The sequence below is a fragment of the Eurosta solidaginis genome, chromosome X (genome assembly GCF_040869045.1).
Source record: "Eurosta solidaginis isolate ZX-2024a chromosome X, ASM4086904v1, whole genome shotgun sequence".
Taxonomy (NCBI): Eukaryota; Metazoa; Arthropoda; class Insecta; order Diptera; family Tephritidae; genus Eurosta; species Eurosta solidaginis.
This window is the reverse complement of record NC_090324.1, coordinates 103705077-103720913: the sequence shown is the minus strand read 5'-3', so window position 1 is coordinate 103720913 and position 15837 is coordinate 103705077. Positions and strand designations below refer to the sequence as shown.

The window sequence follows — 15837 nt, the reverse complement described above, 5'->3', positions numbered from 1 at the left end:
CTCAACGACGACGACGAAATATTTAGCCGTCTGACCAACGAGGTCAACGGCAGCCTCAACGACGACGACGAAGTATTTAGCCGTTTGACCAACGAGGTCAACGGCAGCCTCAACGACGACAACGAAATATTTAGCCGTTTGATCAACGAGGTCAACGGCAGCCTCAACGACAGCGACGTACTAAGTCTCAACGCGAGTGACGGCAACATAGGCGAAGGTGAGGATGTGCTCACAGAAATCGAGAGGTGGCTCGAAAAGACAACAGCGGAGGCGACCGAGACATGGGCCAACCGAACCGGAGTCGAACCCCTCCCCGAGGAATTAGCGAGAGACATCAGGGAGCACGTACATGTAGTACGGACGAAGCGGCGGAAGAGAACGTTCCATCGGAACATAGACGGCCACACGTATCGAGTGAGAATCACTTGGACCGGCCTGGTAACGGTAACCCTGCTTACGGCAGGTGAGGGGAGAGTGTGAGGACCCAAATCCACCGGCTTTGGAGCCCACACATTCGAACCTACAAATATTTATCAAAACTCATTAAATCGTGTATAAATCCTACTTGAATTACAATGAATTTATACATATAGCATGTAAAATGTACAAAACTGAATTATATGAATTAAATTTACACACACAAAATAATCATTTTTGAATTACCCTAATATGCATATAAACATTCATGACAACATCTAATTTCTTCGTTTAAATAATTGTCTCTGCCCGCATACAAGTTAGCGCAGCATGCCTAAAGCGTACTGATGATGAAGGCTTAGCACTCTTCGAAATGGATCTATCTGCGCAGCTATGGCAGGTTGTCTGAAAAATTTTCTACTTACTATTTCAAAAACAAAATTCAATTTTTCAAATTTAGAAAAATTAAAAAATAACAATAATTATCATTAGAAAAAAATTATTGTTCTGGCCTTGAGCTCGATTCGAACCTTGAATGATTTATCAATAGGCCGATAAAAACAAAAACAATTGTTAATCAACCATGAGCACTTGGGAATGTCAAAAAAAGTAATTGACAATAAACAAAAATTCGGCATTATCAGTGCTTTGCACCAGATGGCGCAACACTCAATAAATATAGTTGGTAAAAAGGAATAGAAGTAGCAAATTTGCCAGTCAAACAAACCACCGCTGTATAGCTAAATGGTTAGCGCAGCATGCCTAAAGCGTACTGATGATGAAGACTTAGCACCCTTCGAAATGGATCTATCTGCGCAGCTATGGCAGGTTGTCTGAAAAATTTTCTACTTACTATTTCAAAAACAAAATTCAATTTTTCAAATTTAGAAAAATTAAAAAATAACAATAATTATCATTAGAAAAAAATTATTGTTCTGGCCTTGAGCTCGATTCGAACCTTGAATATTGTGTTTGTTGTTTGTGTTTTTTTTTTTGTTTGAATTTTTCTTTGTACAATATGTATATTTTAATATCAACTTAAGGTTTTTTTTTTGTTTATAAAGTATTAATTTGTTACATGTAGAATATGTTTTTGTTTGTAGCTTGGTAAATACAATTTGTTCAATAATAGGCTAAGCTTTTGTTAAACGTTTGGTTTTTTTTTTGCTTGTACTATAATTTTGATAGGTTACATTTTTCATTTGAATGTACAAAATTTTGTGTTATTTTTTTTGTTTTTATATGTTTTAACAATTTTTTGAGCCTTCGTGGCTGCTTAAATGCTAGTACATACTAAAAAAATTTTGGATTTATTTTTCAATCAAATTTAAAGTTTTATCGAAGTATTGAAGTAATGTTAATTTACTTTACTTAGGCGATTTTTATGTACTACTTTTTCTTTATTTTTAACTTCATCGAAAATAGTTACGTTAGGTTCGTTAATTTTAGTTATAACAAACGGACCTTGATAAATATTTTCGAGTTTATGATGTGGTTCTTTCTGTAAAAGTACTTTATCTCCGATTTTGACAACTAAAGGTCGTGCCGTTTTATCGTACAGATTTTTAGTTTGTAACTTATTTTTATTAATTAGGTTTTGTGCCATGTTGTGCGTTTTCTGCATCCTAAACTTAACTTCTTTGGCATAGTTTTCGACATTATAAATTGGGTCAATTTTTTCTTTTGTCAATTCATTAGGCAAAGTTGCCTTTTTCCCAAAAACTAACTCGAAAGGAGAAAATTGATTGTCGAAAACTGTGCTACTCGTAGTGTTGTGTAGGAAAGTAAAATATGTTAAATAAACATCCCAATCAGAAAAAGTGTCTTTTAAATATGCACGTAAGTATTCATTAAAAACTCTATGATTACGTTCAATCGTGCCAACAGTTTCTTCAAATAATTCATTTTTAAATTCAGTACCTAAATCTGATTTTATGGCATTCATTGTGCCGTATGTTAAAATGAAGCCTTCAAAGATTGCTGAAGCGATTGTTTTTGCCGATTTGTCTGGCACAGCGACTGTTACCAGGTATTTAGTCATGTCGCAAATCATGGTAAGTGCGAACTTGTTACCATATTTGGACTCCGGTAGGGGTCCTATTGTGTTAATTACTAGTATATCAAATGGTTTACAAGGAGTTGGTGTTAAAACAAGTTTTTCTTTTGTTTTAAGCTTCATCTTGTTTAAAAGACAATCTTTACAATTTTTGATATATTTCGATATATCACGAGTCATGTTCTTCCAATAAAATTTTGTTCGCAGTTTTGCGTAAAGTCTTTTCATTCCGCAATGTCCACCAGAAATTGGATCATTATGGTAAATTTTCATTAGTTTTAATTTTGTATCTTCATCTGTTACTGTCTCCACTGGATCTGTTTGTATAATTTCTAATGATTTTAAAATTTTATTTCCAATATTTTTGAAATTTGTAATAGTATAATGTTCGAACAAAATATCGTTTTTAGGCCATTCAATTTGCTTAATTCTGCGTTTGCCGGCTTCTGATTCAAGCCTCGAAAGTAATTTCTCTAAAGTGATTATTTCGTTAACAAGCTCAAAACTAAGTAACTCGAGTTTCTTATGTTTAATATGCGCAACAATTCTTAAATTTGTTGTTTTATTATTTTTATCGTACGTAATTGCAGATCTTATCCGTGGAACTTTTTTCGAAAAATGAAGTGAAAATTTGTCGTAGACATGTATAGTAAGTTGTTTTTCGTCGTTTTTGTCTGTTTTAATATGAAATTATTGTCGTTTTGCCGTTTTGTCATTGATCTTGTCTGAACTGCTAAAATTTGTTTGTTCGATTCCTTAATCTCATCGATTTTAATACGCGATAGTGCATCAGCACCAACGTTTGATTTGCCCTTTATGTAAACTATAGTAAAGTTATATTCTGCTAATTCTAATCTTATTCTTGAAAGTTTTGAAGATGGGTCTTTCATATTGAATAAGTATACTGGAGGTCTATGGTCTGATTTTACAATGAAATGGGTGCCATAAACGTATGGTCGAAATTGCTTGATTGCAAAGTAAATAGCTAAAAGCTCTAATTCTATAATGGGTTTTTTCTGTTCGGCTTTATTAAATGCTTTAGAAGCGAAACAAATTGGTAAATCACTACCTTGCTGTTCTTGACTTAAAATAGCGCCACATCCAGTTGTGGAAGCATCAACGGTAGTAATGAATTGTTTATTAAAATCTGGATATTGAAGTAATTTTGGTGAAAGTATCGCTGCTTTCAAAGATAAAAATGCTCTTTCGCAGTCTACATCCCATACAAATACAACTCTTTTCCTGCTTAATCGATTTAGAGGCGCTGCCAGAGACGCACCGTCTGTAATAGTTTACAAACGCGACGAATCGTCGTACCACGTCTTTGTCAGTCGGTTTTGTATACTTTTTAAGTGCGTTTATTTTAGAGTCGTCAGGCAACAAACCTTTGGCTGAATATTTGTGACCTAAAAATGTAACTTCTGGACGTAGAAATTTGCATTTATTTGGGTTAAGTTTGAGATTGAAAGACCTACAAGTATTGAAAACTTTTGAAAGATTTTTAATGTGGTGTGCTTCACTACAACCTATGACGATAATACCGTCGACGTACAAAAATGCGACATTGGGTGGTATACCCGAAAAAGCTATTGTCATCATTCGTGAGAATGAATTAGGTGCTATATTTAAACTGAATGGAAGCACTTTCCATCTAAACGCGCCGACCGAGGTGCTGAAAGGAGTAATGTCACGTGAGTCAGGATACGAGGGGATTTGATGAAATCCTGAAAAAAGATCTAATGTGGAAAAATACTTTGCTCTACCGAGATTTTCTAAAATATCGTCAACTCTAGCTAGTGGAAATTTATCAGCAATGAGTTTTTTGTTTACTGCGCGAAAATCTACGCACATACGATAAGCTTTTTGACCGTTAGTATCTTCCTTTGGGACTACAATCAAAGGACAATTGTAATTCGAATAACTGGGTTCAATCAAATCGTTGTCTAAAAATTTATTTACTTGGCGATTTAGAGTATGGCAATCTATAGTTTTTAACATATACCGGTTCGTTGTCTGTCAATCTTAATTTTTGCTCGTAGAAGTTATTTAATGTCATTTTGTCCGTGTCAAGAGCGAAAATGTCGGCATAATCAATGCAAAGGTCAATTAATTTGCTATGAGCATGTTGAGGTATTTGATTTTTTAAAATTGAAATGAGTTTTTTCGTACGTTTGTCTTCTGTTTCTGTCTTGTTAATTGTATTAACATTATAATTTGAAAGTTTTTCTGTCCGAATACTTTTTCTTTTGACATACTTTATATCATCCGTGGTATTTATGACTTTAAGTATTGGGTTACTGGAATTAACAATGCACCTAGCTGTGAAAACACCTTTTTCAATTTCCTGCGAGTCCACGAAAAGTGGTTCGGTTGAATATCCTAAATCAAATAGTCTGAATATTTCACATCTTGGTGGAATGATACAACTATCGCTTTCTGTTCAATGTAGGATTGGTATCGCGATTTTGTCATTACCTACCCAAAAGGAAATACTATTTCTTTCATAATTAATAACGCATTTGTTAATTTTCAGAAACTCTTTACCCAGTATGCCATCGGATGGAATATTAAAGTCTTCATTTACTACATGTAAAGTATGTTTAATAGAAAAGTTAGAAAAATTTAAATTTGCTGTAATTTTACCTAAAGTAGAAACTGAATTAGAAGTTACACCGGTAATGTTAATAATGTCGTTCGTATTTAAGGAAATATTTCTGTCTAAACATGATATCTTTATTAAAGAAATGTCCGCTTGAGTGTCTACTAGGAAAGAAAAAAATGTTTGTGACTCGTTAAGTTGTAATTCTATGAAATCTGAGTAATTTAGCTTTAAACAATAGATGCCTATTGGTGAGGGAAATTCGCTTACTCGGTTAGTTCGTCCTCTCCCAGTGTTCGCTCCTGAGGGGCACTCGCGTTTAAAGTGCGAACGTTTGCGTTTCGACCTCTACCGTTTGACGATCTTGAATTGTTGCTTCTATTGTTACTATTATTTGTATTTGAATTGGAATTTGTATTTGGACGCGTATTATTATTGTTATTATTCTGGTATCTATTTCCATTATATTTCCTATATCTTTGATTGTTGTTGCTGTTGTAGTTGCTGTTGTATGCAAATTAATTATTATTATTTCTATTACCAGTATAGCCGCGGTTTGGGTAAAAGCCACGATAACTACCACGTGAATTTCTGAATTTGTTTTTACCACGTGATCGGAAAGCTAAAACCTGACGTTCAGTTACTTCGCTGTTTTGTTCTACAATTAATTTTGCTACTACGTCTTTCGGATCAGTAAATGCCGTTGAGGCTAGAATGGTTTTTACTAAATTTGATTTTGCATTTAAACGACACACGTTAACAGTTTGTTCGACTGCCATTTCATGAGCTTTCGCTTGAGTGATCCCTTCAATAGTTAGAGACCGCTCAAGTGAGTCAGCTAAATCTTCAACTTTTTTCGCAAAATCTGTGTAATTATTGTTATTAACGTGCAACGCTGCAATTTTTCCTGCTACAACTTTCGAGTTGTCCGGTTTGATCCTACTACGTAGAGCTGTTTTAATTTCATTGACTGAAGTTACTTGTGTGGGTATTGCTTCACGGGCTTTACCCTCTAATTTTGATTTTAAGAACGCTATAAAAGTATCAGTTAAATCTGCAGTAGCGAATTGTTCAAGTAATGCGATTTTGTCTATAAAAGAATCAAGTGCAAGAGGATCACCACTGTAGTTTCCTCTAATAGAATTAACACATGTGTTAATAAAAATTCTCTTATCCTCTGGTGTTGCCATGATTTGATTTGATCGTTAAGATCTGGAGCTGAATTAGCAGAAGGTGAGGCCACGTTTGTACTATTTGGATCGTTAAGATCTGATTTTAAAATAGAAGAAGTTGAAGTTAATATTTCACTATTTTAATCGTTAAGATTTGAAATTAAATTAGAAGTTAAATTTTTTCTGGAAGAATCTTCGAAGCCTGGGAAATCTGCTGACAAGGATAATTTATTTTCCTGTTTGGTGACTTTATCGGTCGAAGATGAAGTTAAACTTTCGTAGGTTGAGACTGATTTATCGGAATCGGATTCTGAATCTTAAGTTTTTTGCACTTGCTTACCACTTCTAAGGTTGTACATATGAAATTATCAGAATAGCACAGATAATTCAGTTCAAACTATGATATTAATGAAGTACTTATTTGAATGTCTGAATTTATATTTAAGCTGAAATATTGAGGAAAAAGAAAAAAAATTTGTAAAATTGAACTGATTTACAGGTGAATAGTCGCTAAAGAAATATTTAACAATTTATTTGAAGAATTAATGAAAACTGCATTATACTTGTATAGAAAAATCTTTAAGAAGTAATTGAATTTAAACTTTGCACAAAAGTATATAGGTATGTTCGGCCTGAGTGCGTCTGGAACCGGCAGTGGGTAGGCGCACACGGGTCGATCTCGGGTTGATAGTGCTCTCGAAAGAAAGTAAAAGAACAAAACGCAAAGAGGATTTCCTCGTTATAAAATAATACTTTAATTTAGAGTGATGGGAATATATACAGTGTTGATACAATATTACCTTGGCGCTTCAAGTGACGATGGTGATCCTTGCGATGTGTGCTGGTTGGCGGTCGATCGAAAAAGAGGCCGGTCATCCCGTTGAGGACAACCGCTAAGCCGCGAAAAAGTCCTCTGGTATTAAGGAGGGGAAAAAAGCCACACACACAACAGCTCCCACATATACGTGCATGGGTGCTGACAACCCGCACACACACGTGCATGCGTATGAAACGCATGCATGTGCATGCATGCACACAAATGCGGCGTGAGTGTGGGTGGCTGGAAATATTATCAAAACGTTAGGGAGGGGCGCCGTCAATCAGATAAAAGTTAGGCATTGGGCCTAAACATGCCGCTCCCCTTGCGGTACGCAACATCACAGTCCGCCAAGGATCACCGACCGTGAAGAAGAGAAAAAAATAAAAAACTTATAATTAATTATATCTAACTTAACATAATGCTGGCCAGTCCGCCGGCGTGGCGGCACGCAAAATGGTTTGCGCAGTGTGGTAGCTTGGTTGCTGCTGCCTCGGCCATTCATCAATTTTCCCGTTATGGTGTAAGGCGTGAGCCAGGTTTGCCTAGAGCTAGGGATTGCGAAAAGAAGTAAGAAGATATACGTGTTCATATTTCTTGCCGTTTATTACAAATTCATTGGAAATTCTATGCTTGTGAATTTTGTATGAAGAAAATTCAATAAAAAATAACTTATTGTAATGATACAAGCTTTTAAAACGCACACCTCCATTGTGAATTCATACAAGTGGCGAATTTTCGATAAAACGTTCACAATAGTGAACAGCGAGTGAGTATTAATATGTAGTCTGATTTTCTGTATACAAATTTAAAGGAAAAGCTGATTTGAAACAAATGTGCAATTCATGGCACTTCAATTTAATAACGGCGAACACAAGAAAAAGAAACCTTTCTTCCATTCTCTGACCCTTCGCGACAGCCGTTCTCCCTGTCAGCTATGATTTGACACGTAGGTATGGCAATGGAGGGATAGAAAGATTTTTCACTTGTACGAAATCACAATGCACACCTCTTGCGACTGTGTACAGCAGAAATTCAATAAAAATAAAAAAGTGTAAAAATTCATGGATTTCGGTCGTTACCGAACATTTTCATGTTAGGCCTTGGTTGTGCCCGAGAGTACCCAAGCTAAGATGGTACTCTGAGCCATCAAAGGGCCAAACGTGGTGGGCAGAATCCCTGGTAGTATTATTTCGGCATATACGTCTGTCCCTAGTACGAGGCGGATCGGGGCGGATGAATAAAACTGTGGATCCGCCAGACGGAGATGTGCGTACGGGGATGCGATGGCGCTGTCGACGCTGGTCGTGGGGGCCATTCGCCGAAAATTGGACACGACCGCCGCATGGGTTGCAATTCGTTTATTTTGGCCGTGTCTTCCTCGTATGCGTAGTAGGCATCCTGCTTGTCCGCCAATGTTGCTGGCAGGGAGTTGGAGCTCCTGGGCGAGCTCATATGCTATCACGGTGGTGGGGGAGCATCCGTCAATCAAGGCACGGACGAGGTGTAGCCGCCCCCCAGCTTCTATCTTCACGACCGCGGTGGGTGTGATCGCTACCGTTGGTATCATGGTGGCGGTGGCCGCTGGATGCTGGGCTACGAGCCCTGACCGGAAGGTGGACACGGTGGTGAGCTGCAGCGTGTTGCCTCCGTGGCTACGATCTTGTGGCTGATGTCGTTGGTGCAGGCGAAGAGGCCGTGTCTCCGCTCTGCGGTCGCGCGAATGTCGTCTCCGTTGGGGGTTCCTGGGTTGCCGGCGAAGAGACCGGGTCTCCGCTCGGCCGTTATATGTATGGCGCTGGGCTGTCGCTGTCCCTTGTTGGAGCCGCTTCCTCTCGTGCTGCAGAAGTGGTCGAAATGATTTGGCTGTAGGCGTTATGGTCGGGCGAAGAGACCGCGTCTCCGCTCCGGTTCGGCTGGCATCTCGGTTTCGGGGTGGACGAAGAGGTCCAGTCTCCGTTCTAGCGTCCGACGCATATAACGAGATTGAGTCGTCTAGCCACTCTCGGGGTGAATCTAGCTCCTCTTCCACTTGGATGCTCCATGGCTTGGAGCGGGCTTCTCGTAATAGCTGCTCCTCTTCGTCGATCGAGGCGATGTGCAGCATCGTGTGGTGCTTCTCGCCGCACCGTTTGCATCGCCCTTGGCTGGGGCACGCGTTAGAGCGGTGATCAGGCGCCAGGCAATTTCCGCAGTAGCTTTCGCGAATGGTTACGTAAAGGCGCTCTTCTGGCCTTTTCGCCCGAAAGGTTGGGCACAAGCGGATAGGGTGTCGCTCAAGACACACTCGGCATTCCGACGAATAACGCGCTGCGTTCGTGGCAGCATTACGTTTTAAAGCGGCAAAACGACCCATTTTCCTGAAAGGAGTGAAATAGGTTTCAATGGGTCGGGTCATTGTCAAAGTGCAGGGGCGAGTGGTCCTTCCTTAATTGTATTGTTGGGGATTTGGGAGATTTTATTAGCGCGCGCATAAGGGGAAACATCTGTAGCCGCAAAAAGAAAAAAAAATGTTCATATGTGGCGTGCATTATGAACATGGCCTCTTTCCCCGCACGTTATGTGCCTGGGTCTTTAGTGCCTTATTTTGTTTATGTCGTGTCACCCGGTAGCGTTTTAGTTGCCCTAAAAAAAAAATTTGGTCACAAAACTTACCCATGACCGTAAAATGACTAGTCAAATGACGTGGAATGACGATAGCGTTTTTGCATGGTGGCCACGGGCACACTAGTGCTGCAGAAAAATGAGCATATACGATTTTCGATTCGCACATTCTGGTACCAAACCGGGTAGAAAGTGTGTAGCGTAGGTTCTTTTGAGTCGCTGTGATTTGTGTTGTTGGTGCTAAAAAACCAACAACTTTCCTGCCCGCCGCAAAAAACATGTTTGGACAGCAGAATTTTATGCGATATAAAGGAAAAATTGATATTTTTATTTCGCGGTATCATCGATACTTCTTAAATATCGTTTTGTTTGTTTTTTTTTTTTATATATATAAGTGGAATGACGGTATTCGGTCACTTATTGATTCTGGTTCGTCTTGAGTATCCCGAACCATGGCTATTGACAAGAGGTGTAGGACACCTTACCTAGATCGCGTCCCAAATAATCGGACTTGTTGCGCTTAAGGATCCGAATTGTGATTCCCGTGGATCGCTTCCAACGTGTTCACGGCCGTAGAAAAATGTTGTACGAGTGGCAACCTTTCTTTGTTCATTCAGAAATGTCATTCATTCATGAGATATGGATACACACTTATTGAATGAATTTTCATCCGGACGAGTACAACGTGGTTTGGTAAGTATATTGATAAATTCTTGTAATACCTTCCTCTTTTACAGCTCTACTAATTTTTTCTTTATTTTTTATTTCGTTTCAGGTATCTATTTAAGCAATGCGCCCAAAAAACAGCAGCACCCGCTGAAAACTCGCCGAAAGACAACCAAAAAAAACGATTGCTCTGCCTGCGGAAAGGGCTCCTCAAACATTTGAGATGACGGGAGAAATCTCGACACTTTCCGAGTGAGTTTGACCCCAGAAGCTGGGCCCATTGAGTGCCTACCAACAAAGCATACAAACCAACGCCATGGCCAACGAATCATTGCCGGCACCCTGCTATAATTCAAAGAACGACTGGCCACCGAATTGCAGGTGAGTAAGATGTTAAAATACCGGTTGTAACGAAAAAAAAGTTTTTTTTTTTTTTTTTTTTGGAGTTCTTGGGTATGCAAATATTCCTTCCTAACCTGTAAAATACAAAACCTTTTGAAATGTCTACTCTGGAGTTTGCAAGCCGCTTCGATTTCCTGATAGCGTTATTGCTCAGGCAATTGGCTAAAAAATTGCTGCTGGTGGGTACATTTCAAAGGTAATTAAGGTTCAATAATCATTCGTAAGAGTATGTCCATGCGGAAACATTCGCAGCCCAATAATGTTTCTAAAAGTCCCTTCTTTGCCTAAACCGCCCTAGTTGTAAAATACCCCAGTTGCCTTATGCAGAGGGCAGTCGTCATTCCAGCCGGCAGCACCAACTGAGCAGCTGTTTGTCTGACAGCTGCCCATATGCGAATTGGCAAATTTCAACAATACGTGCAATACCTTTTTAACAAGCAGAGAGAAAAGCAGCTCTTAACTTTGAGCAGCTAATAAAATCTGCGTTTTTCAATTATATCGCGTTCAGAAAACAATCCGAAATGGTTGCGAAGAAGCTCAGGCCAAAGAAGAAGCCAGTTACCAAGAAGGTTGCACCCGCACCGTTGGTCGTCAAGAAACCTGTTGTAAAGAAGGTGGTTAACCAGCTCTTCGAAAAGCGTCCCAAGAATTGCGGCATAGGCCATTATGTCCAACCTAAATGTGACTTATCTCGTTTTGTAAAATGGCCCTAATATATTCGGGTTCAGCGCCAAAAGGCTGGTTTGCAAAAGTGTTTGAAGGTACCTACCTCCACCAAATCATCAATTTAGATAAACCAACAGCAGTAAAAACATTCAAAGAGACTTTAACAAAATGTGCACATGGCTTCCTGATTAAGTTTATCCTATGTAGCAGTAAGCATGCAAATATATTTCTTATGCTTTTTCGTAATATCGAAGATGCAAAGAAAAGTCGAAGTGAATTGGCGGGTTGTATTTGTTGCCTTATAAATGGGGAAGAGAGCCTTAAAGTCTGGAAGATGAATTATAAGAGGCAATTGCTATCATCCGTTTTATTATTCAATGAAATTGAACAACACTTAGATATGGCTGATAATGATGGTATAAAATCGGCAACTTCGAAGGCATTCCATTAATTTTTAGAAAGCGCCCAAATACTAAATGAAGAACTTAATTTAGCAAAGAGAAAAGACGCGTATTTGGATGAGCTGATAGCTGTCGTAAAGAATGTCCAAGAAAAGGCCACACAACAAAAGAAAAAACAAATTGCGAGCGAACAAAAGAATTGTGGTTGTGGTACATGGATTCTGGGCAGCTTTGTATTGATCGCGTTGATTGCCGGAGTTTTGATTTACGACACAAACGTAAATGGCAAAGGCATATTTGAACGGTCAGCTACCGGCAAAGCTCTAAAGAATGCAGGCATTCTGCCACATGTACAGAAAGTGTGGTATACATCGATGAGTGCTGCGGCACGAGGCTGTAAATTGGCTGAACATTATGTGCCTCCCTATGCGAAACCTGCAGGACAACTAGCGTGTGATGTTTATAAATTGGCGCGTAATGCTATCGTCAATGTCTGTGGTGTGATTGCAGATTTTGTGGCGTCGAAGCTACCAGTGGCTGCGAAATTTATAGAGCAATATATTCCTGGTTTACCCAAAAAAAATTGAGGATACCCTTGCGGCGGTCAGAGCTGTGTCAGCTGATACTATTGAAAAAATAGTGACATTCTTCAAGACACAAGTTTTCACTGGACGCCTATCTCCCGAAAACCTTAGCAAAGTGCTGAATAAGACTCGGAATGCTGCAGTAGATTATTATAATCTGTTTCATAAAAAAGTCGATGTTTACTCAAAGCTGAAATGATTTTAAGACGCATAAACTTTCACAATAATTGTGTCGATACGATACATACAAACATTTTTGACAGAAATGCCGTACACCCAACAAAGTAGAAAAAGTACATGGCATAGGATGTCTATCTTGTAATATCTGAAGTAACGTTGCCATTATTTAAATCTAAATGGAACTTTTTTTGGTACTGTTAAAAAAAATTAAATTTTTCCGTAAAATGCAAACATGGAAACTTTCGAACTGCATACATTCGAATAATATACTAAAAACTAAAAATAATTCAAATAGAAAAAGTAACATACCTTTTAGTTAATTTCAAATTTTGCACGGAAGTTAAAGTAATGTAAAGATATAAAAAATTAACATGAATTTAACTTATAGTATTTTACTTTAGTTAAAAATACATTCAAAACTTCTTTGGATCTTTTAGTTAGTTTTTACGCATTACATAGTGACGCTTGCGTTAATCTTATATTCCAAGCACTTAAAATCGGTTATTTTCTGTCTTTTTTAATAATTATGCATTTAAGTAAATTTTTATAGGGTGCATACAATTGTGGCATAATACTCCAATTTATATCAACTTTTAGTTTATTGATATAAAATACTTCAATGCATTTCCCTTAGTTCATATTGTGAATTTTGAATGATAAAATCTTTTATAAATAAATATATTTAAAGGTTGTAATAGAGTCAATTTATGTGTCTGCTGCTGCATCTGGATGCAGCTACCTATCAAGTCGTTTATCCACTAAAAGTACTCACCACAGCTATGTTTGCCGTAATCATACTGCGCCGGCGTCTCATCCAGACACAATGGGGTGCGCTAGTACTACTAATTGCAGGCGTAGTTATGGTACAACTAGCACAAACGGTCGACAAGACTAAGGTTGGTGGTAAAGAACAACCAAGCGGTCGTGAACAAAATCGTTTACTTCGTTTATGGGCTGCACTTGGTGCTTGTTTTCGATCCGGTTTTGCCGGTATATATTTGAAAAAAAATTCTTAAAAGTGCCGATATATCGGTATGGATGCGTAATGTACAATGAAGTTTATTGAGTATACCATTCGGTGTACTAACATGTTTCGTTAATGATGGACGTCAAATTTTGAAAAATGGTTTCTTCGGTGATGACTTATTTATGGGGTATTTAATATTTTTACAAGCTGGTGATGGCCTAATTGTTACTGTTATTGTTGAATATACTGATAACATATTAAAAGGTTTTGCCACATCATTAGCAATTGTTATATCGTGTATAGCTTCACTATATATTTTGATTTTAAATTTAACGTTCGGTTTTGCTGGAAGAGGAGGTTGCATAAATATTCTTAGGGGTCATGATCCTAAAAAATCTGGACAAACAAATTCAACAACGACAGCTCCACAAAAATCGCGGGCCCTTTTAGAGGCTGAGGAAAACCTCTTGCCTAGAGTTTAAAAATAATGGGAGTTCAGGGACACCGGTGGCCAGAGTATGAAATCGAACATTTTATAAAGTTTTCTTATTTAATAGCGAAATGTTAATGAAATGCACTTTCGAGTAATCACAGTTCGGTATGAAGAGCCGTTTGCTAAGAAATAATTTAGGCAATTCACAAGGTGTCCTATTCGCCGTATGTGGTCAAATTTTATAGTGGAAACCATGAAAACGATCCAAACCTTAAATTGTGCTTGAATACACTTTTGTGAATTGCGCAATTATAGACAAATAATATACGGCGCGATAACCTCGGAAGAGATTCTAAGCCGAGCTTCTCTGTCAATGTGCTCCTCTTCTTTTGTGCCGACTCTGAACTACATCTGCAAGGCAGATGTGTCCTCTTTGAGCGTTTTTCATGGCAGAATTACACGCGGAGCGCTTGCCAAACAATGCCGAGGGGCGACTCCGCTTAGAAAACTTTCCTTCTAATTGAAAAAACTTGTTGTTGCAATGATCATTAACAGTTAATGATTCACTGAATGCAAGAGTGCGTTTATCATATCGATTGCAGCATGTGTCACTGCCAAATCTTTACGGCGTAGAGCGGCTACAATTTTAGGGCCAATACTTTCGCGGAAGCCTGGTAAAGTTGTAAATGCGCCATATCCAACTTTACTCGCAAGTAAACGTCCAAGTGCATGACAAATTTCAAGAACATTCAATTGGGCTGTTGGATCCAATTGATCTGAGGAGCACGGCGTAACTTCAAGCATTGTGGGTAATGATGCAGGACCAATGGTATTTATAAGCAGAGAACCATTGTGAATTTTTAGGCTTATCAGCAAACTTTGATAATATTTCAGTATCGAACAAGGTATGTCCTTGCGATACTCGGATGAAAAGCGCATAGAATCAGCGTGTTCCTCCTTTTTTATTGTCAACAAAAATTCATTGGGGATATTTGAAGTTTTATTGGGTGCCGCAGAACCAACATCTGAGTATGTCCAACGATTTGTTAAATCAAACTTATCTGGATCACAGGTGGATATTGCTATACTATTTTGTGCTAATAAGGAACGTGCAGCGAAGGGGCTACGTGAATCGATTGATTTCGAAAACGCATTGACCAACATCTCCGGCCCGCTGAAAAATGTCGCAACACCAATGAGCTCTATAATTTCGGCGCCAAAAACCAGTTACAAGAAACCTATCCCTCTGTGCAATGGTTGAAGTACACAAACGCTTTATCGCCTTCCGAAACCCAAGTACCAGAAGGTGAACCTGTTAATCTAGCAGTGCCTAGTTTCTTCGATGCTTTAGGTCCATTGTTGGAACGTACACGAAATCGTGTAAGTGTCGATTATATGATGTGGCGTATGCACGCTTTCTCTATCGTATTCCTATGGGAACAATTCCGTAAACGTCAATTACAGTATGCAACGGCTTGGTCTGGATGTTCTTTTGAAAATTTAAAAATATATTGGGTCGCATGTCTTTAGGTTCTGTAGCAGATAGCGAATCTGCGTTAGGATCGTTGGATGGCCTCGTTTCGGGCGAACGAGTGAAATTTGCGTTGACCTTTTGAAATTTGTTTAAAAATTTAATGGGCCGAATGCCTTGGCTTTCTGGGGCAGATGGGTTCCCTTTCTGCGGTAGGCTTTTCTGGTGTCCTCGCTCTGGGGGGGCGAGTGAATTGGGGTTTGATGTTGTCCTCGCTCTGGGGAGTGAGTGAATTTGGGTGTTTTCTGGTGTCTTCGCTCTGGGTGAGCGAGTGACTTGTGGAATGGTTTCTTCAAGGGGCCCGCGGTTAGTGTCTTCATGAAGCACTGAGTTGTGCCTTTT

The 15837-nt window shown here is 38.7% G+C and overlaps 1 protein-coding gene and 2 pseudogenes across 10 annotated transcripts in view; all 3 read left to right on the top strand.

Moving 5' to 3' along the window:
• CaMKII (Calcium/calmodulin-dependent protein kinase II) overlaps positions 1 to 15837 on the top strand; it is a 3892153-nt gene that overhangs the window by 3268972 nt on the left and 607344 nt on the right. The window lies entirely within an intron of this gene.
• LOC137234399 (uncharacterized) lies at positions 11329 to 12891 on the top strand (annotated as a pseudogene).
• On the top strand, positions 12741 to 14013 carry LOC137234496 (UDP-N-acetylglucosamine transporter pseudogene; annotated as a pseudogene).